The sequence below is a fragment of the Chamaea fasciata genome, unplaced genomic scaffold (assembly GCF_029207755.1).
Source record: "Chamaea fasciata isolate MVZ Bird 193981 ecotype frontalis unplaced genomic scaffold, bChaFas1.0.hap1 SCAF_3, whole genome shotgun sequence".
NCBI lineage: Eukaryota > Metazoa > Chordata > Aves > Passeriformes > Sylviidae > Chamaea > Chamaea fasciata.
Window position 1 is genome coordinate 38,362,174 of NW_027094088.1, and position 25,093 is coordinate 38,387,266.

At 40.5% G+C, this 25,093-nt stretch overlaps 2 long non-coding RNA genes across 7 annotated transcripts in view; both read left to right on the forward strand.

The window, feature by feature from the left end:
• Positions 1-568: 568 nt before the first annotated feature.
• LOC136287670 (uncharacterized) lies at positions 569-1,983 on the forward strand. Its single transcript, XR_010720246.1, has 3 exons — positions 569-1,040; positions 1,586-1,689; positions 1,902-1,983. It is a non-coding gene; the product is annotated as an uncharacterized lncRNA (long non-coding RNA).
• A 10,828-nt stretch (positions 1,984-12,811) lies between these two features.
• The window catches only part of LOC136286743 (uncharacterized), a 131,813-nt gene continuing 119,531 nt past the window's right edge, over positions 12,812-25,093 (forward strand). For 5 of the 6 annotated variants that reach the window (XR_010719980.1, XR_010719984.1, XR_010719983.1 and 2 more), the window contains exons 1-2: positions 12,812-12,894; positions 13,440-13,532. This is a non-coding gene — a long non-coding RNA (uncharacterized lncRNA). Of the gene's footprint in view, positions 12,895-13,439; positions 13,533-15,795; positions 16,565-25,093 lie in introns of those variants that run through there. The other variant, XR_010719985.1, reaches the window with a different exon arrangement.

Sequence of the window (25,093 nt, forward strand, 5' to 3'; positions counted from 1 at the left end):
CAAAGCATCCTGTTCTAACTGATGGGACCATCCTTATTCAGAAGAGATTAACTTCCTTTTGTGAAACTTCCTGCATAAAGAAGACATTTTCCATAAAATGCTCCCAAACTAAATTTTACTAGCTGTAAGGCCTTGGACACCTGCATCTTGTGTTTGGCGGAGTCAGGCAAAAAATAAAGGACCTCATTTTGTAGCCACTGCACTTCTATGGGGGAGCCTTCAGGACCTATATTCAGGTCCTACATTGCCTTGTATGTAGGCCACTAGTAACAATGAGTATAATCTCAAAAAACAAAACAGCAGCTAAACAGCAATGGAAAAGTTGCATTGGTAGTGGATGGAGGCAGTAATACACCCCAGCTCTTTGCTGTGTGTGTACCAGCATGGTGCCTGGGATTCACAAGAGATTTTGAACCTCTTTGGCTTTCCCTTTCTTTCCCCAGGGCAGGGCTTGCCGTGCTGGGTGGGGAGCAGGTGTTGGGCATTTGGAGGTGCTGAGTAACTGTTATATAATTGAATAGGATGGGGCAGGAGGTGTTTTCCCATCCTGTGCTTCAGTGGTGGTAGATCGTGCTCAAACCAGGTCTGTGGTGTAAGGGCACCTTAGGGTTAGTGCTCCTGGCTTCTTCCTAAGCAGTGACAGGAAGGTCTGCTGCAGACTTCTCAAGTAGCCCTGACACCAACCTAAGGACTATGTGTGTTCAGAGGGATATTCAGGCAAATGTAGAATTTGCCAGAGCTAGTGTGCCCACAGTATGCGATGCAGGAGAGTTGTCAGAGTTGTGAGTGCTGGCAGATGATTTCAGCTGCTTTCTGCAATGTGTGTGGCCACAGCAGGGTGGTGGGTGGCAGAGAAAAGAGACAGAAGCAGAAGAGGAGCACTGTGAATTTCTTGTATTTACTCCCATGAAGACACAGCTTGATTCAAATAATGGCAGTAATTGGAGATAATACTTTACTCAGAGTTCCCTAGTTCCTTTATAATTAACCTGGGCAGCTTATATACTTTTTTTTACCCACAGCAGCCTGTTATACACATGGTGAGAATTTGTTGAATTTTTCTTCATGTTTTCTTTTTTGCGTTTTTGCCCTGTGTGACCCACCTCCCTCTGTGCTCCAATTCCGTGACATAATTTGGCTTTCTCCATTCATAGATAAATGGAACACCCTTGATGGAAATTGCCACCTCTTATATCTGTGAGCTGATAAAGAGGAAGTATGTTTTGGGCCCATGTCCAAGAGTGGCACCTATGAAGTCACGATTAATAGCTGCTGTTCTAAAGGCATAGGCCAAAGGTGGCACAGACATGTTAAGTGACTTGCTGATACCAGCTGCTAGAATTAGAAACACTTCAGTATCTTGGTGTGGTCTGAGAAGAATGTTTTTATAGTTCTTGTTTTCCTGGCAGGGAGATTAGCTAGCACAGTTTAAAGCAGAATTTAGGTTTAGATTTTGGGTATTTATGCCAATTAATCATCTTCTCAGATTTCCTTACCTGAAAAAGCATTGGTACACCCAGAGCTGAAATCAGGACCCAGCCAGGGCCCTGATTTTCCTTTCCTGTCTTTCTCTGACCTCTTCTAGTTCCCACCATCTGTGTCCAGTGAGAAGGATGCATACATTGGTAGCAGATATAAGTGGGTGCCTGCTCAGTGGCTGTGTCTGTCCTTCCTCTAGGATATGCCTGGGTGAGGATAAGCTTATGAATTTCCTGACCTTTAGGTTAGGTCCACATCTTTGTATTTAGTCTAAATTTCTGTCTCTTTCCTATGAATTTTCATAATTAGTACCTGAATCTGCTTGTGCTTTTGGTCTTTGCACTATCCGTTGGCAATGAATTCCACAGTTTAACTTGCTCCTGTGTGAAAATGTGCTTCTTCTGCTCTTTTTTATGTTGCAGCCTGATGATTTCTATGACAACTCCCACCTTTTGCATTGCAAAGATTAGTGAGTAATATTCCCTGCTGAGTTTTTAGAAGCACTTCTGATAATCATTCTTGACATTCTGCATGATTTTCCTCAATCACATATCTCCTTTTTCAACCTAAGGAGTCCTATGCTGTTTAATCTTTTCCTATACACCAGATATATTGCTGATGATAATTCCATAGTTAGTAAAAAATCCTGGTACTACCAAGAACTAATAAACTGCCTGAACAGACAGAGAGAAAAATTTGGTTTTCCAATCCACAGAAACCTCATTTAAGATAGGAGGAGGTGCAATGTAAAATGCAACTGAATATTCTTCTAAAAATGGCTGCCTTAGCATAATATGATGTTTTGTGCTTTTTAGAAAACCACAGAGTTCACTACCAATTCAACAGCACAGAAATCTAGGCAACATCCCTGAAATTATATCCAAATTAATTACTTTTGAGCAGTGTCCTTTCCCTGTAAGATCTGAAATGAGAATTAGTATTTTTCAAATGCTTCATATGCTAGATGCTCATGAGGACAAATTACACGTGTTGTACCAACAAATACCCATGGCCATGTATTTTTAATTTAACTCAGATACTGATGTCAGTAACCAGAGAGACAACACAGATGCTTTGGGTCTCAGACCCAGATGTTTTGGTCACTATGACAGCACCTGTGCTGACTCTGTTGGCAGCACAAGCAGCCCCAACACAACTGCTGTCGTTTCACAGTCCTCAGAGGAACAAACAAGCCTGATCCACTCGTGGCAGGGCCCTGGGTAGGAGCCTGTGCATGATGCAGAGGTTTATCTTCATTGCAAAGTTAACTCAGAAGCTGAGGGGAAAGCATGAGTGAAGCTGTTAATATTTTACTTCCGTTGTTCTCTGAAGGGCAGAGGGAAGAAAGACAGAGTTTGTTGTTGCTTAGAACAAAGCAAGTGGGTTTTTTTCTCTATTCACATTAGAATGTGCAACCTAGGAAAGGACAGAGATGAAGACACCCTGGTCAGGCACCTGCACCAAAGTGGGGAGGAAATGGCAATAGCTCAGATGTTTTGGCCACTGGCAATGTGGAGAATTCATTTAAACTGTGACTTAGTGAGTAGGCTACCCTATGAAAACCAAATCTCTCACATGGTCTCTGGCATGATTTAATGTTTCATTTCACACTTGTTAATAAGTTAGTCTTTCTTTCAGTGACTTTGCAAGTATACCTTAAGAAAGGCAGGATAGAGGTGGAGAAGTGCTTAAAATACTCTATGCATAAACCACTTATTTTTATTCATAAACAGTTTATTTCAGTCTTGATGCATGATATCTGCATGAGCACAGGTGCCAGGCAGTGATGTTCATAGATACCTTCCAGAGAGAAGCAGTGCTTGATGATTTGGTGAGATGTCAGTGCTTTGTTAAAATTCTCCAGGTGTAATTCGTGACTTTCCTGTAATCAAATCAGTAGGTAGAGGATACAAGGTTTTGTTTTCAGTTGGGGTTTTTTTTGTGTTTTATTTTGTTTTTTTTTTTCACAGTCAGGTTGTTATTGTTGCTGAGAAGACTGGGACATGCAATGCAAATGACAAAACAGAGATGATGCCTATATTACCAAGCAGCAGAAAACAATCAAATGGAAAAGAGAAGCACTAGGAGAAGTCTTGACAAGGTCATAGTGCATGCCAAAGAAGCTGCATGACCAGGAAGATGTATCATACCTAACCCAATTAACAAGGATACTTAAATGTGAAAAAAATCATGGTCCAGTCAAGGTTTGACTGCAAGCATTCAAAGAAAGGTAGCCATCAAAGATTAGCAACAGAGAGCAGGGAGGAATACATATATATTTTCTCCTTCTCAGTAAAGTATTTTCCAGTCATAAGAGTGTCTTGTGCCGCATGCTGATCTCAACAGATGGTACCGTAAATCAAGGCTAACTCTGAAAGTGTTAGTGGAATTTTCTGTGTGTAAATGGGATCTGAATTGGTCCCTAGCTGTGAAAGACAGGGATTGCCTTGGGGAAGAAGCACAGATAGGAGAACTAAAGGGTTTGTTTTCCCCTCCTTCCTACCCCCATCCTTTTTTTTTTTTTTCCTTTTTTTTCCCTTGTAGTCTGACTCTGTGATTTTGAGCATTTTGCACACTTCTTTTGCCTTGGTTTCCTCCCTGCAAAGTCAGCTGATAGTTCCAGAGGAGATCTTGAGTAGAAAAGTCTGACTGTGGAAATTACTATGGAAATGCTTTTTTATTACTGTTAATGGAAGCAATATAATACGTTAGAAAATTTTAGCTCAGCCAAGGGATTTTGAGGGCAAAGGGCTCCACAGATTCACCAGTAGCTGGTTTTTGAAGTACCAGTTATCATGGTGTATGATGAAGAAAACTTTCAGCTTTGAGAAAAAAATACCACCCAAGAGTGAAGGAAAGAGTACAATCCTGTGACTGCATGGGTCAGACTTCAAAACTCAGTCTAAGTTCCTTGTGACTCACATGTGAATTCAGTGTCAGGCAGTAATGACCACAAGCCATTCTTCTGTGATGTCTGTTCAGTTTATATTAAATTTGAGGATGTTCTTCAGTATTTCTGTAGATGAATAGGAATTTAGAGGTCTGTTACCTCAAGGAGAGATTCTGGGCTTGTTGCACTCTTTCCCTACCCTTCATTCCTCTTCCAAAAGGCACACCTAACTGTTGGTTAAAGATTGAGAAGGGTGAGATCTGTGCTGGTTGTCTATTCAGTGCCATTAAAACATCAGGGCATGTTACCACAATAATACCATTTAAATTTGAGGCAATGGATGCTCACATATCAAAGATCCTACCTGTGTCCTACATGGGGGCTGATGTGCTGCCAGAAGGCAGCAAACAGGCAACCTAGTAGTAGCAGTGAGAGATCAAAGCCAGTGAGTAATGTTATTATAATGTCTCAGATAAATTATCAATGGCTAAGTAAAGAAAATGAGAGCTTCTGAAATTGTGAATTTAGTTTCTGGAAAGAAAAATTCAGAAGCCTGCTCACTGTGAACACATCCTTCAGCTTTTTAATAGGGGAGGCTGGGATGTGCCACCAGCAGAAGTTTTCTGGCCTTTACTACGACTCCGGATGTGAAAATGGGATTAATTTTGCCTAAATGTGGCCAGGTGTCTGGCCTCCTTCCACCATCAGTGGAGAAAACAGAGGTGTTTTATCCAAGCTGTCTCTGCCCCTGAGCTGTGAAGGGAACCCATTTAGACCAGAGAGTAACTTATGGACAGATGAAATAAGCAAGATGAATTGCTTTTTTACCACTTCATATGTTTAACAAATTGCACACTTTCCCCACAATTGTGTATAAGGTCTCTGTTTTACACAGAGAAAGGAACGTGAGGCTGAGGTGAACTGACTTCCCCAAGAGACAGATTGCAACACAACTGAGGTTCAAACACAGATGCATCTGAGTCCAGCTCCCACCCTTCTTCCTCTGCCTCAGCCCTTCTGCCTTTTAAGCTTGTACTGCCTCTCAAGGACAACAAATAACAGCTCTCTGTGCAGGAAACCATTTCCACTTCATGGTCATAAAGAAGGGTCAAAAATATGGCTGAGTGGACAAACACAGCCCGCTCCATCAGGCAGGTTTTGAGATTTAGGATTTCTTGTGGGACTTACGAGGCTTATTACCAAACTTGGCCAATTTCAGTTTCCTAAAGTAGGGTGAAATTTTCAGAAAATTGGTTTTGTGAAGAATTATGCCGTGATTTACCTGCCTTGCCTGGCAAAAGCATTGCAACGTTGCTGTTGCTCTTTTTGCCAAGCATATGGAAGCTGAGTGCTCCCTGGCTAGTATCCAGACATCCAAAATTGATGGGAATTGCCATGAGGGTTCTAGCTAATGGGAGACATAAAAAATGAGACCTGTTTTATTTTTGCTTGTTTCTTTTCTTATGAGGGTTTTCTTCACAGAACAAACCTAGATATGACTGTGTGCAGCATATTTCTTCTCTGTTGTCCCCCTAGGGGTGACTTACACCACACTGTGATCAGTTTTGCTGTTCCAGCCCATTGGGCTCATCAGTTTAGTCAACTGACTTCTTAAATGACCCTATTTTTCCTGGCTTTGGAAAAAGTGGCAGGAATCTAATTGCACTTCTGGGCATGGGATGTAATGCCAAGGTAGTGGGATGAAGGAAGAGGAGGACTCTCCTTCTCAGAAGGAGAAGAGGTTGCTGGCCAAACCCGCTGAGGTGGCTTGGGTGATTTGCAAGTCGGCCATCAGTACACAGGATACACTTTAAGCTCGTAGCTGGTGTCTGCACAATCCAGTGTAGGATGCTCAGTGTTTTCTTATCCACAGGGACAGATGTTACAGAGAAGCTTAGATATGCACCTGTAGCTAGATTAAATGTTTGAGGGCCTATCTTCTTCAAGCCATTAGAGCCTGGGGTCCCTCTTCGCAGACTGCTGTATTGGAACTCTCTGGACCAAACTGTAGACTAATAGCTCTGTAGATGGAGAAATATTTTTTTTTCTAAATTGCAGTTCTGTTTCATTTTATGTTGCTTGCTAGATTAAGTTTTAGAGCTCTCTCAGTTTTTTGGGTTTTTTTTCGTGTGCAACGTGAGACCTGAAATTTTTACTGTTGTACAGTTTTGAAAGCTTTTTTTTTTTTTTTTTTTTCCCTTTTTGCCGTAAGCAAAGCTCAGGAAATCGAAGGTGATTCATCTTTAAGCAGCAAGTGATTTAAATCAAACAATGCTTTTTGATTTATGATAATGAAAAAAATTGCAGGTCAGATGAAAACGCACACTGCACCAATTTTTATGATAAGTATCATTACATTCCTGCACTCAACTAATGCTCCACTACCATTTTTATTTGTGCATTTTATTTATATTAAAAGTTTTTATTTTGAGAATTTATTGCCAGGATGTGATTGACAGCCTTGAAAAAGGCAGTGTGCTATTCAGAGAATGGATATAAAATTTCCTCATGCAGCTCTGCCTGTGTGCTGCAACTCGTCAGGACTACAACAAAAAAGTAAAAGAACATGCGACCATCTTTTTGTGGTCAGATTAAAAGTATAACCAGGTATCTTGTCTTCCATAGTAACTCATAAGAGCTGCCTGGGGACTACCATGAAAGAAAGGGAAAGGCAGGGTAATATTTTCTCCCCAAAATTTTCACAGTTACCAAGAATTTGTGGCTCAGAGATTTTCTGTGCTGGAGTCTCACATCATAGACATGCTCACAGCATTACCACACACACACACAAAGAATACACAGTACCCTGTGGCAAGATATTCCACTTTCTTAGGTGTATATAGTTTTTTTGTTGGTTTGTTTTGTGTTTGTTTATTTTTTTTATTGGTCACCTGCAGGTTTCTTTGGGTACTTCCCAGTTTTGGACTGAAAAGGGGGTTCCCCTATTCCTAGGTCTATGTCACTCTCTGGGAAGGCCATTTGGTTTCCAAATCTTGACTTAAGCAGCAGAAATTCCTTTTGTGCTAACTTCATACCTAGACTTGACTTAGAGGATGGCCATTTAAAACATTAAGTATTAATGAGCACTAATGATGGAGTCAGTCCCAATCATAAGATTTTTTTTTAAATCAACTGACTTTTGATTTTTAAGCTAAATAATGTATTTCATTTCTCTTGTGGATTTATAGCTGCTGGAAGTACTTCTCTGTCATGCTTTTTTTTTTAATGGTTTTTTTTCCCCTGCAACATAAATTTAAACAGCTTTTTGCTTATTTAAACCTAGCTTTCATGAATCTGCTTGACTCCAGAAGCCAAAGTTTTAAGAAATCGGTCAAGTACAGTAAAACTGAAGACAAGGCCAGAAGAGCTTGCAGCATTAGGATATTTACAGCGTTGTAGTTGTTTTCTTTTTAGAAAACTCATCCAGGAAACATCTAAACCATGCTGTACTTAACTTATGCTGCTCCAGAGAGTCACAGCTGGATTCTGTGTTTAGGAAAGAGGATCAGGGAAAAGTAGGTCTGAAAAGGGCCTGTTTATATCATTTGTCTCACCCTCCCTTTCTGAGATAGGATTTCTGTGCCATTGTCCAAGCTAAACTTAAATTTTCTTCTGGGACACAGGGATTGCAGCCTTGCACCTATCCTAATGCTTAACTATCCTTATCACCAGAACGTTTTCCTAATGTCTAAACTAAGCCTCTCTTTTGGTAGTCTAAGCTTATTATTTCTTCTCCCACCCTTCACAGAGATGAAAAACATTTTATTTGCTGGTTCTTAGCAGCAGCTTCTAGGAAAGCATTGTCATGTCCTTCCTAGGTCAGCTGTTCCCTATGCAAAACAACCCCCATCCTCCTCTTTCTTCTCACAGGCTGTTGTTTCTGGACCTCTGACTGGTCATCTTATCACATTTCAATTCCCTTGTTTTGGTGCATGTCTTCATTGAGGCATGAAAATGGACCCAGCTTTTTATTTCTTTGGGGAGGCCATCAAGCCTGGGGTGGTGCTGCAGGGAGGAGCTGGACCATTTCTCACATCCTACTAACACAGTCTCTGCAGGGCCCCAGTGCCTGAGCCATGCCCCAGCACTCTTTCTCCTGTTTGTCCATCCCTTTGTACATTACTGCTGCCCTCCCAGCCAGTCCCTCCCACATTCTCCCACCTCAGGGCAGCATTTTGCACTGACCCCCCACATTGATGCCTTTGTGTGGATCGAGGCCCCACACCTGGGTACACAGCTGTCTCACACCTCGACTGGGAAACCTTTGGGCTTCAAGGTGACCCCTGGGGATGACGCAATGCAGAAGACACGTGTTGCAGGAATCTGTCTGGACACAATCACTTTATTACTAAAAGCACTTGAAAAATACTGGAGGCCTTGACATCTCCCTGTACCTTATATTGCTTGCACCTGGTCAGTGCTACAGGATAAAATGTATTGCTTCTCTCCCATGAGACATCATTTCAAATAATGTCCAGTAACTTGTTCTTCTTACAACTACCTGTACCTGGGACTGGTGTCTCTTTGGCCATGTCTTCTGTTGTGAAGTTATAGCTTATATTTCAGTCAAGTTTGTTCCACCTCTGCACAGGGACTCAGCTGGTAGTTAAGGGCACTGTACTTGATGTCTTTGGACTGGTGCTACCACCTTTTAGGGATAATCTTCCAAGGCACTCTGGCATTTTTTTGAGGTCCAGCCTGTCTGAAGTGCACTATAATCACAGTTCTTGCACGTCCTGGACATGTTTCCAGTATGCCATTGGAGCTGGAGTTCACTGATGAGTACCAACGTATTGCACTCTTCACAATAATTCAATATGTTTGTAATATTTTTTTTTTTTTTCATGCACAGTGACCTTAAAAATGTGTCAAACTAGCATTTTTATTATCTTAGTGATGGTGTTGGCAATTTCATAAACAGATCATTCTTTCTTTCTTTCTTTCCTGCACTGGTTAAATCTGCCCAGCCCACTGATGTCTGACACACTTTGCAGCTTATAAAAGCAAGGCACTATAAAGATTTACTCACATCTCCTTTAAATGAGGTAAGCTGGTTTTGGCAGTCAGTGGTTTTCACCTCTGTCTGACCAGCTTTCATCAGTAAGTGCTCCGTGCTTGCCTCACACTGTGGAGCACACGCTGTACTTGGCACTCCTTGCTACTACTGTAGGATGCAGATCTCCCTGGGCAGTTGATGAGTCACTTTGGTAGTACTTCTCACTGCTCCTGCAGCTCCTAGATGTCAGAAGAGCCTCCCAGTAGTATGATATTTGGAGTTTCTGACAAATCCGGAGGAATTAAGTGGGGACCTTTTATTACTGTCCATTGCCAGGACATCAAACTGACATGATCTTATTCCTACACAAGCACAGAGCCTGCAACCTAATGCCAAGGATTAAAGGAAATCTTGGAAAATTCATGTGCTAGTGCTGTCTTGGCATTTTCTTCTTTTTATTCCCTACAGCTCTCTCTCCTCATCCTCCCACTCCTTCTTCAAACAGGGCAGGGCAGAGATGAGGAAGATCTGGCCAAGAGATTGAAATGTCTCTATGAAAGGCACCTGATAAACTTTATTCAGTTAAGCAGAAAAACTTGTCAGTCATGGAAGGAGCATTGATGAGATCCACCTATGTGCTGCTCTTTATGATTAATTATTTGTTTGGTTTGTTTATTTTGATTATTGCCAGGAAGATCATAGATCTGATGCATGGGTAACAGGGAGGGAGAATGGAGGAGGTATTTGGGTTTAGATAGGGCTGCCTGGAGCATACAGGTTATAAATTTCATTTTGTGCAGAGATTGAGACTGAACTGCTGAGATAGCAGCTGGATTACCTTGAACTAAAACCATCTCATCAACAGTTGTATTCTGCAAGCCTGTCAATTGCTCAGGCTTGTCAAATTACACCATGTCATTTTTATTAGCTTGATGGCTGGAGGGCTACCTCAGCCATTAGAAAAGATGGTTAAAACTACATCAAATGATTTGTATGTAACGTAACATTGCAGTTGGGTTGCCGGTCAGTAAAAAACCCTCTGACATCGCCTCCAATGTATCACTTCCCACTGAGTAGCGACTTTTAATGTAAAATAGAAGCCATTAGCAATGCTATATGGTAAAGTGCTCAGAAACTGGTCTTACTCATATTTTGTTTGGCTGCCAATAGCTTTAATCAGAGTTACCTTTTCTGAGTCATCAGTGTGACTAATATCCTTGTGAGGCCACCTAGAACGGACCTTTGTCCTCTTCTCATAGAGCTTGTCCTCTTCTCATAGAGCTACCTCTGATGCATAAAGGCCACTTTGGCAAATCCCTTTGGTCTTCCATTGTATCACAGTATACATCACAGAATTAAATCAAGTAAGTAAAAACATTGGTATGTTTCCTCGGGGACATCATTAGGTGTTCTGCTGAAAGGAGAAGTGCTTGTCATTTCTGATGCAAAATAAAATTAGTTAAGTGACTTGCCCAAACTCCCATTCTGAAGCAGTGTCAGAGCTAGGATTAGGATCAATCACCTGAATCCCAATAACAAGATTTATTCACTAAAAATAAAAAATCTCAGCTTCTCTAAACCCATCACATTGGATTTTCAGATTCAGTCTAATTGGGAATATTGACATATCTTTTCAAACATTCCACTCTATTTATACCTCCCTCTGCCAGTACACCTCAATTACCACATTTCTGCCTGTACAGACCATGTGTTAATTGTCAAAAATCTTTTAATTCAGCAGAATTGCAGCTTATTTGTAGGTATGGCAAGGAGAAGAGGTATATTATATTACCATTATATGGACCTTTTCTTCAGAGTCAAGAAGAAGATTATTCAGTCAGTCATGATCCTTTCTGTCCTTGGTGCAGAATGTAGTAGAAGCCTTTCCTCACAAGCAGCTTAAGGATATTTTAGGGAACATTCTTTCCCATGGGGTTCAGTTTTTCTAGTAGGTGAGTTTTATATGTTAAACCCTTGGCAGCCCAGCAGATCTTGTGGATAGTCAAGGTATTTGTGTACTGTAAGTAGTTCTGATAGCAACCTAGGGACTTTATTTTTAACTTTTTAAATTAATTATGGTGAAAAGCTATCAATGAGCACTGTGGCCTCATGTGTCTAGTTGCCTTGATACAATATTTGCTCACATCTATGTACAGCTGTGCTTTACTACAGCCTTTGAAGACCCATTCTTGTATGTGGAACAGCATTGTTTTACAAGCATCGATCTTCATGAGAGTACTGTGTTAAATATATTTCTCCACACCTTTGTGTGGGTGCCAGCCAGTGCAACCTTGGGATTACTGAGGCTACAATCAGTTTACTTGTGTTGTGCTGTTAATCTAGCACAGTGATGATGATAGGTGTCTCATTGTCACATGGCCTCACAAATTCAACTGGGCACGCAACACTGAGTCACGGGCCGCAGGAGAGTGAGGACCAGGAGGAAATGGGAGAGGGAGACAGTCACAGGGAAAGGGATTTCCACACTTGTAACAGTGGTTAAAGATTCCCCGTTCTGTTGCTTTATGGACACACACTAGAGCAGTTATGTCTTATTTTGTTTCAATATTCAAGTGATGCAGGCACTGGATAATTTGGGTGGCATTGGTCATGGGCAGGCAGTGTAGCCTGAGAGGTCTCTGTGGTGCTTCTGCTGTGTTAGCTAACATAACATGGATCAGCATTCTTTAATTTAAATACTTATTAAAGGATTCCTTAATGTTGTCTGATATAAACACGCATGTTACTGTGTATATACATGTGTGTGTATACAGATGACATTTAAAGAAGCTATATGTCTTCAACAGTCCTTCACAATACAACAGAAAACTGTAGACATGTTTGTCTGTAATTAAACAGTTTCTGATCTAGGATTACATATTTTAAACTTCTATTTAATGAGATTTCTCTAGCAAGATCTGGGAAATAGCTTTTTTTTCTTTTTTTCTTTGTGTTTTAAGTAATGTTTATGCTTCCATATGGATTACATGACTCAGCCTTTATCATTTATAGATTAAAAAGTTACAATTAAAGACCTAGATAAGACTAACAAGTTGAGCGTGGCAGACAGAAGCACAATTTTCTTTTATCAAATGAAATTCTAACAAAATTTTGAATATGCAAAAAGGCATAAATTCACAGTGCAATATTGATTACAAAGAGTTAATTTGTCTAATGAGTCAATTCTGAGAAATTCTGCAATGCCTTAAAAATGAAGATTGCCTGGCTCAGTGTGGTCATGTCTTTCTGCATTCTCTGCTCCATTATGCCATGAAAACTGCATTATTCTTGTTAGATTGTAGGAGAAAGCAGTACTGGTGACCTTGTCCCTGAGAAGTAACAGCTGTGTTAATTACTCAACACAGCCTCTCCCCTGAGGAGTCACAGCTATATCCAATAAAGATATATGTGATAAAAGGGAGTGGGTGGCTGGTGAAGGGGACATTGTCATGGAGGATCATGAAAGAGGAGGAACCTTGAGGAAGAGGGAATGAGAGGATCATGAAGGAGGGAGAATCACTGCTGTGAGGTCAGTCTGGGTCTGAAGTAAGAGCCTGTTGTTGGAACCGGCAGCCACGGTCTAGCTGGGTAAAAGCCTGCATTTAGAGAGTGCAAACTAATACCTGCAGTCAGAGTTTAGCAGGAAATTACCAGCAGTCGGAGGCTGTAAGGGAAACCTCTGCAGCCAGAGTCAGTGAATAGCTGGAGTCAGGATGGCTGAGCTGTAACGAGGAATAAACCAGGACCCTTTTCATGCTGTGATAAACAAGAAGTCTGTGTCTTGGCTTGTTTCTACCCTCTAACAAGAGGGCTGATGTTGCAAGAGATGCTAAATGATTTTTTTTAAAGGACTAATTGTTAAAGCAGAAGACTTTTTGACTGCAATTTACTCTGGTATCTTATTCACTGTTTATGCAGTTGTCATTCATCAGTTTTGTATTTTCTGCTCCTGGTGGATAAGCTTCACCCAGCTCTGTTTTAATATTATTTATAATTAAAATGTGCTCTTCTTCAGTAGAAGAATATATTTTCACAATAGTCATCTAAGATAATGCTTTTCACTTTTATCTTAAGCTTTCAGTACCTGAAGTCCAGTGATTCTGGCCGGGTAGTTACCCTTCAGTGCAGAATAAGAGGAGGAGAAAAGGTCTGTGACTGCAGACAGAGGTACGCTTCTGATAAACTACTTGGCATTTTTGTGTTTGGTGGAACTAAGATTCTTGGAGATTTTCAAATTTTTGTTCTCTTGTTTTTGTTAAATGCAACCTTATCTCAGCAGCTGCTCTCAGAATCCACACCAAACCTTACTAAGTGACTGAGTCTTGCTTGATTGCTTATTTATCCATTTATTTATTTATTTTTCAGTGAGTACAGATTAGGCAGGGAGAAGGAAAACTCAGAGGAAAAGCTGGTGGAAATTCCTGTATTAGAGAAGGTTTTGTGATGTACAAATTTTTGAATTTCTGTGTGCTCTGGCTTTGGCTCCCCAGAACCACAAAAAGCTCTAACTTAATTTATGGGAAGGAGTATTACAGAAGAGAAAAAAAAAACTTCAGGGAAATGTATGTGTGTGACTCTCCATGCTGCCAATTAGAGGGCAGAGTTCTGCTCTTCATGCAACTGCAGGTCCCTCTCCTCAGGCCTCCTGAGTGCTGTGGACTATCCATGTTAGATGGTAGTTTCAAAAACTGCTGAAGTTTGACTGCAAATTTCATGTTCTTTCTCCTTCAGAGGAGCATGTATTTATTTAGGTTGCTTTAAATTACATTCCATTGATCCAGGTATTTTGTACTCAGGCTCTTTCAAACTCAGGCTAAAATATAAAAAGGTCACATACAGTAATTAAAAATGTATTCTCCTTGTGAAAACTGAAGGAAAAATGTAAGCCTTAATTAAGTTAGAAAAAACTGTGAAAAGCATAATTTTTTTTATTCAACAGCTCTTCCTTGAATGTATTTTGCTTTAGGCACATGCCCTTAAAGATACTGTAATGCATTTGTTTGCTTTTTAAAACAATTATTTAATATATAACAAATTCTTTATCTCTGCGTGCAATCAGCAGAGTTTTCACCTTGTTCGTATTTGCAAAGTTTTTTTTTGCTGGTAATGATGTGAGCATGAAGGAATTGTGGTAGGAAATTTAAAAATTGCTGTGATCTAAAGCAGGTGACAGACATTTCATAAAATGCATGTACATGGGTCAGGGTAGGCCAGTATAAAGATTTTAGCAGAGGGGTGACTATTATGTATATGTTTAAAAGGAAGTTCTCAGGTACTTGGTGTGTTATTTAATTTTTTAATGTAACTATGTACAACCTGTCCCCAGGAAGTGGATGGTCTTAGATTATGCAGGGCCTCAGATGAACACTCTGGAATATTTTAAACCAAAATATGCCAAATTTACCATTCTTTACTCCCTCCTAACCCCCTGAGGCCATGTTTCATATCTTTGACAGCCTCCAAACACACACCTCATTTCTGCAAAACCCAATCCCAGACCTCATCTAGCCCTCTTCCTCATCTGCCCAGTTTCAAAAGCAGGATGATAATGTCTGTGCCCACACATTTTGTTTTAAGAGGTCCTATCCATTTGCTTTGCTCCCAATTTCTGTTGGAAAATGGAAAAACTCACCTCACACATGAAGAAGATATTTGCTGAAATTCATCCAGAGAAATTTCTGAAAGCATCACTTCTTCCTTGCCTGTGACCCAGGGGCAGCTGTCTTCTTTTCCTTATCTAGGAGTTGACTGGAAAGAATCTGTTGCTTTTACAGCTGTCAAGTGCATCTGACAATATTTGTCCTTGTATTCATGTGCATGCTGCAGAAGGCAGATGCTTCATCCTTTTGTTTTCCTGATCTCAGATTCCCAGGAGGTTAAAGAGAATGAAATAAAATGTAGAAAAACTTTAGCATTGGGGATTTTAATGTTGTTAAGGAGTCTAATGTATTGTAATTGTTCAATCCTTTGATGTTTTCTTGTGGGTCCATTTCTCCCTCGCTGTGATTAAGTTCATGGTGAATAGATAAATAGAACATCTAATGCAAGCCTCTTCTTGCTGCTATGGAGGCATGCCTTGTTCAGTTTGTCTACTTCACTTTGGTCTGGAAAGCATGACAAGTTCAGCATGCTTATGCCAGATCTTCCTAGCTCCTCTTTGTTGTTAGTAGCTTAACATGATTTAAGTATAATAATTGCCAACTTAACACATTTGTCTTCATTAAAGCCCTTCACCAGACCTCAGTTAATGAAGCCCTGTCATTGTGGGTTTGGGAGGGAAAGGCCTTTTACAAAAAATAGTGAAATTGAGGGATAGAGACACCATAAACTTGCATCTTCTGAGGTGTCCAGGTACCTCAGATCCAGGTTTTGTGTTAGGGTCTCTCCAGTGGCAAAGCCATTTAGAAGATTTTTCTATTCTTCCCCACAGTTCCACCTGAAGTTTGTCTTTCTACTCAGCTAAAGTGGTTCTGTGTTTGTGGAGACTTCTGAAAGGCTGATCATCAGCAACCTTTTGCAAAGGGGACATCCTGAGCCCATCTCCTTATCCAGCCCTTAATGAGGATGGATGCCAATGTGCATTTTTCACTATAGAGGTGGAAACAAAACCAAACTAGAACTCAGGTTTTGCTCATGATGGTGGGGTGGCAGTCCCTTTCAAAAGAAGCATCTTCTCCTTGCCATGCATACACAGAGGGATAAATTTCTCACCCTGCCTAAGGTGAAGAAATGTGAAGTATGTAATCAGCCCTTTTCTAATTTCTCTCTGGGAAAATTAGATTTTTTTTGTTTGTGCTTTTCTTTTTCCCAATCTGCATTTTTCAATGACCTCCTTAATCCATGAATTCACAAATAGCCAACAGGAAGGAGTAGGGATTAGTTCCTGAGATCAGAGGGGAGAGCAAGAGCTTTAGCAATGAAGAATTCATATTTTGGACCAATTTCCATGGAGATTAATGGGAGTTTAGTATAGAAAAGCTAGAGGTATTGTGTGTGCATATCTGTCCACAGTAGGTTAATATGAATACTAAAACCACTGCTTTCTCCAGTTGGTCGCAACTTAGCATGATGAAATGGGGTCTTGCACTTGATTTGCTGTTTAAGAGTGGAAGTCCCTGTGTCCACAGGAAAGCAAGGGCAAATACCCATGGAGCCAACGTGTCACCTGCCTGCACCATGGGGTCCAGAGTGGTGTCAGCTTTATGCACTGTTTTGCATAATTTTATTTCTGCCCTCTCTACATAGGTTTTAATAAAGGACATGTTAATGAGCCCTAAGTGACATTTATTATCCAGACAGCATATCATGGCCAGTTAGCCTGATGGATTGGTAGGAACATGTCTTAGCTCCATACCATTATTCAATCCTTAATTAGGAGTTTTTCCTTAGTAAGTGCTGAAAACCATGAAAGGCTTTCAGATTTACCTGGTGTTATTTGTAAGGAGCATGTACTTCTTCTGCACACTCCAGAGGACACAGTCTTCCACCAATATCTGTGAAGGGCTTTGCTCTAATTTCTCATTTGGAAGAATTTAGTGCACAGGGGCTGTGTCTGCACACAGGAGAAGACCCAGGCAGATGTAGCAGTGCCAGTCCTTTAATTCCTCTAATTTTAAAATGTGTTGGAGGTACTTTATTTCTCCAAGTATGGAAATCAGGACATGTCTGTAGTTTACACCTAGAACTTACCTCTAGATCGGTTCATCCTCTTTATAGCTCTAGTCCTTTCTGCTGGACCAGCACACCTCTAGTTGCATGGTCAGAGACTTGCCAAACTGCTGTAAGAGCTGAGGTCCCTCTTCGAATGGGGTCTGAACAAGATGCTTGTCCTCCCAGAAAGACACTGTGGGCATCTCTGGCCAAAATAAAGCTCTGGTGGCACAGGCAATCACTGCATCAGGAAAAACCTCAAAGAGTATTTCTTTCTGCAAGTAGTGGAAGCAAAAGGACTATAACTGCAAACTGTTAGCAACCACTCAGTCCCTTCTATCAAGTGAAAGAAAATTGTACTTTGATCCTTTGGGAGATGCATTTGGATGTAGCTAGCTAGTTATGGAATATTTAAAGGAGCCTTGGGGCAAGCTTCTGATGACAGAGTTTACTTTGCAGCCACTACCTGTGGTAGCTGCAAACTGTCATGTTTATTTTTCCTCTCCTGGGGAGATAAAAACTGCCTGTTTCCAGTGATGATGAGGGCTTGCCCTGTAAAACACCTTTCTCTGTATATTACTGCAGTGTAATATTTTCGGGGAGGCAAAACTGAGCAGATCAGATTTGTTTACAACTAACAGAACTTGCTCCTTGGAGGCTGCTGTGATGCAGCTTCCCCAGTTCAAAATGATGCTAATTTCCTCTCACCTAGTTACCAAGGGGAGGCTCTGTGATTTCAGATATGTCACCTGCTGGAAATGACTAGAAGGCTGAAAATATATTCAGTTCCTTAGGGAGTGTTTTTTATCCTTTTAAATGAGTTTTTGTGTGAAGAAATATTTGATAGACTATCCCCAGTGTAAGAGAAATAGTTTCCCTGAGTTCAGGACTAATTATCCTCAGGGATACAACAGACTGAAGGGCTAGATGAGCCAGAAATAAAATGGTATCTCTTGACTGTGGTGGGAAGTAGGCATTTACATTTCTACCATACACAATTAGATGGCTGTTGAGCTTGTTCCTGCTGGAGAGAAAGTGGACCGTTTTCTCCTACAGAGCCTCCACATGTAACAAAGAACACTGCAGCAACACCTTCTCTCTTGTGCATAGGTAGATGCTCATCACTGGCAGCACATGCTGGCTGTAGGTATTTCAAACTAAACAGGCTCTTAGCATAGTCGAAAGAGAGAACTTTTTGTGCATGTGCCATTGCACATGCTTTTCTTGTTTAGATAACATACACATTCAAAATGCACATTTCTTACAGAAGGATGAGAGAGCATGCTTTTGTTCTTTAAAAATCTAGGAATATAAAGAGGTGTTGTTGTGTTTGCCCAGTGCTTGAGATCTTTTTCTCTTTTCTTTATCTCTTCACTTTTTCTTAGATATTTTTCACTGACACTTAGCTCAACATTTGAGGCTCCAGGAAACAGAAGGGTAAATGCACATTGAAATTGTTCTTGTAGTTTGGACCAAACCAACCAGAAACCTCGTGAGAATTTCAAAGAAAAATTAATTTTTGCATCTTAGGGTTAAGGTGTTTGGTTTTTGTTGCCTCCTAAGCCAAAAGTCCCCTTAAAGCCAAATGTTGGAGGTGAATTTCCTGTGTAAGTACTGCAAGATCTAGCAAAATTTGGCAGAATAATAAGTTCATTTTCTTCTTAAACTCTGGATGAGTATCTGAATTCTGTGCTACATTCCTAAATTAGATCATTCCCCATGCAAGCCTCACTCCAGGAGAAACCCAGCCAGGCTGTGCTGGGGGAGGCTCCCACAAGTGGAGTTCCATTTGTGGGGCCACACAGGATGTGTGGGGAGCACCAAGACCTTGCAATGGGGAGGGGCAGAGAAAAGGGCGAGAGGCAGAGTGCTGCTCAAAGGTGTGCAGTTCAAGCTTTTTTGTCAGCATTGCCATGTGTCACTTTGCCCACCAATGGTGTGGTGTGCATCTAGGAGGTGAGAAAACCTGGAGCATGGCCGTGCTGGCACCAGCCAGGGGGGACGGGTGCGATCCTTGGGCTGGCTAAGGGCACATCTCACTGTGGCTGCTATTTATAGCTGGGGGAGATGAAGTGTGATAGCACTCACAGCCCCCCTTGCTAACCCTAGGTGCTTGAAGGGCAAATGCCTCCAGGGCAGAGAGCAGTTTCTCTGTGAGCTCTTTCAGGTGCTACTCAGAAACTGTGGTTTTTTTCCTAGTGAAAGCTCATTTCTGTCAGTCTGCTAAAACTGGGGCTTGGGCCAGAGCACAGCAGTGCTGGAGCAAACACCAGCTCAGTGGTGCTCCACCCCACCTCCTGGGGTAGAGCAAACACATCAGCTGCAGGTTCCTCTAAATGTCTGTTTGGAAGTGTTTGTTGATGAAGTTGCCAAATAGACATAAAAAGGAGAAAAGTCTTAGCTTTAGCCAATGGATTTGTGCTTAGCATGGTATATTAACTAACTGTGCCTGAGTCAGTTAGTTACTCTGAGAGTGCTCAGAGTACCTTTGAGAGCAAGGTGTGCCTAGGGAAGTGTGAAAATAGGGCTTGTCTAGCTGAAGGAGGTCTTTTGACATGATCTGTTCCTCTGTGCCCTCCAGATGCTGCTGCTGTCTGCACTGGGGAGCTGTTTGCCAGCATCCCAAGCATTCCTAAATTTTAAGTTAGCATTGTGAAAGCAAAAAGCAAAATTACAATTCCCTAAAGAGAAAGTTTGTGGCTTGTGTAGTCACAACTAGCAGTCACAAAACTGAATTTTCTAATTTTTGTCAGATTCTGATAAGATTAAAAAACCCCACAGTTATATTTGATCCTGCTGACTGTGTTGCAGAAATAATTTCTTGTTCAGTTGGAGTCTAAAACTTTGGAGATTTCATGTCCATTGGGATATAAAGTAATTTATCAATTCCCATTAACTTCAGCTACCAATCAGGGAAGTTTTTCTTTTGATTTTAGCAAAAAGGATTATGTATAGCATCCTAATTTTTTACAGTAACAGAAATTTCAGAAAGCAAGCAACTAAAGCTGAGCCCTCTGCCTGTTTGAAAAAAACCCATCCTTTTTTGAAGAAAATCAGAACTTTGTATTTGGTCTGCAACTTTTATGAGGAATAACATTTAAAAGTCAAAATGTATGTTTTGAGCATTGCCTGCTTTAAGTAACTTTGATCAGCTTTGTGGGAGCTTTTGGCCTTTCAGACCTCTTATTTTTGAATGTGCATATCTGCATTTATTTTGGGACTTGCTAAACATTGCAAACATTTACTAATGGTCTTAAAATAGCTTCAGATTACATTTTCTCCTGGCCTGCAGGCAGAAAAGGAGCACTTGTCAATCACTTACAGAAACAAGAACAGTGGCATGAACTGTGTTCATTTCTTGTAAAGTTAAAGCACAAAGAAGAAACATTTTGAAGGTTAATTCTCTGAAATTCCTATGTTAGAACATTTGAAGAAGGCGAGGCTTTCTGTTAGTCAACTATATTGATTTCTGCCACTAAGGGAAGTGGGAGTAAAAATATTTACTGTGCTAAACTGCTGAAGCTTTCAACCAGTTCATATTGAACTCTGTGTCCTGCTGTCTTCTTGGTGCTCCCTCTGTGGAAGGGCAGACTGGAAGAGACACTACAGCAGAGAAGTGAGAAGGAGCTGCTCTGTGCCTGTTAGCCTCCTCAAGGGAAACAATCACCTCTTCTTACTGTTAGCAATGGGTCACGAAATAGTCTTCATGACTGTGACAAATCAAGTGCTGCTGCAATTAAAAAGGGGTCATTGCTGCCATTTGGTCTGGTTCCTCTACTTGGCCTTCTCAAGTGCTACAAGTATGTGCAAGTACAGTTGCTAACATGGTAAAAAAAATAGTTCTAGCTGATTTGTTTCAGGCTGCTTGATATTTAGGCTGAATTGTATGAGAAATTTTGTTATTCTGTGTTTGGGAAAACTGGAATAGGTGTCTTTTAGTTTTTAGGGTGTCTTCTGTGATTTTCTTCTCTTTTGTTTGCAGACATTAAACCTTAAACATGAACTGTTTGCTTCCTTGACAAAAAGCAAAGAAAAAACAAGCTCAGACTTTTAACTAAACTCAAACTTGAAGACTGATAGATGTATTTTATAGTGGGGCTGTACTCAGGAAAGTAGCTGGGTAATGATGGTGTCTTCTTCCTCAGTGTGACATCTATTTGTGTGCATTCAGTCAGATCTTTCACTTTATGGCTAAAATAAGTCTTGACTGCTTTTTACTCGTTAGCCCTGCAGAGGCTACATAGCTAAGCTGCAAATATAGCTAAGAGTTAATGAGCTAGATTTTTCAGTGGTGAGCATTGAAGCCTCAGCAGATGAGACTTCTGCAGACTATTGATTACTCCTTACAACAAGGGGATAGTAGTTACAACACCATATTTCTCAAAAGAAATTAATTCCAAATAAACCCAAACTGGCTGCCTGTGTACTTGACTTTTAAGTTTTAATACAATTCTAGGTCTGAAAAATCAAAATTAAATGGAAGGCTGAACTTGAAAGACCACTTTAAGGTTATCCTTTTAAGGCTGTACTTTAAGACACATTTATTTTCGTCATTATTAATTTTTTTGTAACCAATAGTTCTTTTAATGCAAATTAGATATCACATTAACACTAAATAGATGATATATTCTGTATAAGACTTCCAATATTTGATTATTAAAGCTTTTACTGTAAGAGTTCAGTGCTGAATCATCAGTGTTTGAAACTGCAGTACGTGGTAAGTTGCTCTAATAGATTTTCTGCAATGTTCCTGAAATTAGTCCATGAATTTGTAATCTTCTTTCAAATAGATAAAAATGACTGCTGCGACTGTAGGAATCTAAAAAGAAAACTGAAAAGATGTGATATTTTTGAAAAGTATGAATGGGAGAGCGTGGGGAGCTGTAATGAGAACTGCACATGCTAAGTCCATTTTTATTAATAAAGTAGTGAAGCAAATGTTAAAGGATGGGAGCTGATGAACAATAACACCTTTATGCACATATAAAATAATCTCTGACATACTGAATTGATAGATTTTTTTAACATTACTGAATTTGTAGCCAATGGTAATGATGGCATGACTGAAATACAAATATTTCTCAATATTATTAAAGAATTTGACAAAATACCTGCAACCTGAACAATTATTTTGTAGCAGCTTGGGTATAAGCATTGTCTCACACGTGGAAAGAGTCTAAATAAATGGTGGTGATTTGCAGCTAAATATTGAATCCTGGAGGTGCCCCAGTGATGTGGTGCTGGACAGTGTAATGTAGATTTTTTTTAAACTGGTGTTTATTAATTTTTGCAAGCAAAGTGTAAACTGCACATTAATTATGTTCCACATAGACTAAATGGGGAGATGTAGCAGAGGATGGACTAATCACTTTATCACTGAGCTGGTATAATTTAGTGTAGTCCAACTAAAAGTCAGAATAAATTCTCCCTGATATGAAATTCATTTCCTGGGCTGGTATGTGGATCTGTGCTTTATTTCTTTCAGACACTATATATCTGTTCTTATATGTCAAGGCTTCTGGCTTTTTTGTTATTCTGGGCGCTGGGAACACTGAATGGTTATTAAACTGCTTGTAGATGATAAGTGCAAATAAAACAATTTTATTAAGGATGAAAAGAGGAAGTGGATAAATATTGAGGAACACACATCCATACAAAAAGGATCAGAAAAGGCTGACAGAGCAGGAACAGGCTGCTGCTGAGCCAGACATTATTCTTTGGGTGTCATATATTTACAGATTGTGCTCAGGGCCATGCTGTGGAGAATGAGGAGGCTGTAGCCAGCCATGGAAATGTCTTGTGCAAAGGATACAATCTGATATTTTGTAAGAAAATTTCACGATTTATTTTAGTTCTGTTTCCACCCTGGCAAGGACCCTCTGAAACTGAGGAGACCTGCCTCTCATGGGGCCAAGGAGGAAGCCGGGGAAGACAGAAAATCCCCTGTACAATGCAAGCCTCAGCTGTTATGGTCTGGAGAGTGAATGTGTATTTCTCAGCTGGAACCTTCTGGAAAGAACGTATTTTTTTTTGTCAAATTGAGTTTGAAGGAACTTTAATGCCTACACAAGCCCTCAGCAGACCTTGGGTGTGACTGGAGGATGGCAGAGTTGAGGGCTGACTTCAGTGAGAGCTGAGCTGACTTCCATCGAAGTGTCTCAGCTGTCAAAAGTACAGAAGTTGCAGGGTAAAATCCTCAGCTTTTGCTCAAACTAGCCAAATTAAAATGAGGCAGCTTCTTGTGCTCTGACTGCATGTAGGGCAGGTACAGGCCAGCACAGGCTTCCTTCCCATAGATAATGTTTTCATACAAAGGAAAGAGTTTAGAAGGGCAAGTTCAAAGGCAGTCTGGACAGGCAAGGCCAGTACATCTGAGGCTTCCAAGAGTGGTGCCTGTAATTGTAGCAGTGTTTATCACTTTGTAGTGGAAAAGAAAACCCTGTAACATCTTCCATGGACCCTTAAGATGCTTGGAGGCAAGACAAAATTTTAAAACCATTGGCTTAAGTCGCTTAAAGCGAGAAGAGTGCCTTGAAATAACTTAGGTATGGTAACACATTTTTTCCTCTTGCCTCTGGTGTTGGCATGAAAACTTTTAGGAGAGTAAGAAATTTGGTGGTAGAAGTGAGTATACAATAAACTTATAGAGGAAGTTCTTGCCTACCAACTCCTAAAAGGCTCCATGTTTCCAGTGGTTTGAGCTAGTGAGATGTCTTACTTATTCCTTTAGAGTTTTCCATATTGATTGGGCCTAAATGTGCTCCTTTTACAAAAATGTCCATGAGGGTGATTAAGTCTTCTGTGCAAAGTGCTGTAAATTTTTGCAGGCTCTGGGAGACTCTTTAGCAGTCACTCAGCACCAGCACTTCCTTGCCAGGACCCTGTAAATCAGGTACCATCTGGCAGTTCTAAGTTAGTTCCCCTACTTTGTCTATTCTTTGAGCAAGTGCTAGAGACAACTGCATTTGACTACATGCACGGTCATCTGCAATGTCCTCTGTCAATTCAAGGCTAGAAAGTTTGAAAAATAGAGGACACTGGGATGGGATTGAAAGTCTTCCTCCTGCTGCCTTCAGCCTCAGGCCCCAAACCCATGGAGAGGGAGCTGCTGGAACAAACAGTAAAAAAAGATGGTAGGTGCACATTTTGGCAGGTGCAGGGTGATGTTACCCTCACAAAGCTTGATTGACATGCACCTTGCAGTGCTGGGAATGTGCCTGGAGCTTCTCTTCACACAGGGGAAGTTCATCCTGTATAATGCATTCTCTGTGGTGTCTTCTGGGCTGCTAACTCTGATCTAGGGAGGGTGGGTGTGGACCACTTGCTCCTGATTGCCATGTGGGACACACTCTAGTGAGGAAGAAGATTTTCATGACCATCTTTCAACATGGAGATTGCAATAATTTTTTTCTGGACCTCACAAGTTTGGAGTTACTTTGTTTATTCTTTTCTCACAGACAAGATCACCAGACTTTGTCTTTTGAATCATGAGAGTGATTTAATGGTGGATCTTGTTATTTTGTTGATGGAGAACCCATCAACCAAGGTCCCTATGCCATTGGATTCACTTAGACATGCCAAAGCTACACTTGACTAGAAATTAGTGTGCTGCCAGCACCCATCTGATTCTCTTCTGCTTCTTTGATGCTGCAGCATAAATTATATGGCTGAAAATATTTCATGGTTCTTGGACTTGGATGTATTCTGCATGTGTCAAATATGATCTGATTATTAAATGTTCCCCCATGGTCTGATTTGCTGTGTGTTTGTTAGGCAAACCTCTTGGTGACATTGAATGACTTCTTCAGTGAAGAGAAGTGGATTTTATGGGGTAAATTTTATGAAACATTTATTGGGAAGCTAGTTTGAAAATAATGTGTGGAAGACTTTAAATTCCTGACTAAAGTATATAGCACATTTCATTTGGGTTTTTTATGTATCTTTTTTAAAATGTGTTGTAGATAGATAGATACATATATACCTTTTTTTTCCTCTTGAAGACAAGACTTGGGAATTTCAAGCTTTGAAACAGTTCTTTCTGTCGAGGGCACAAGTCCATAAGTTGTGATTTTTGGATC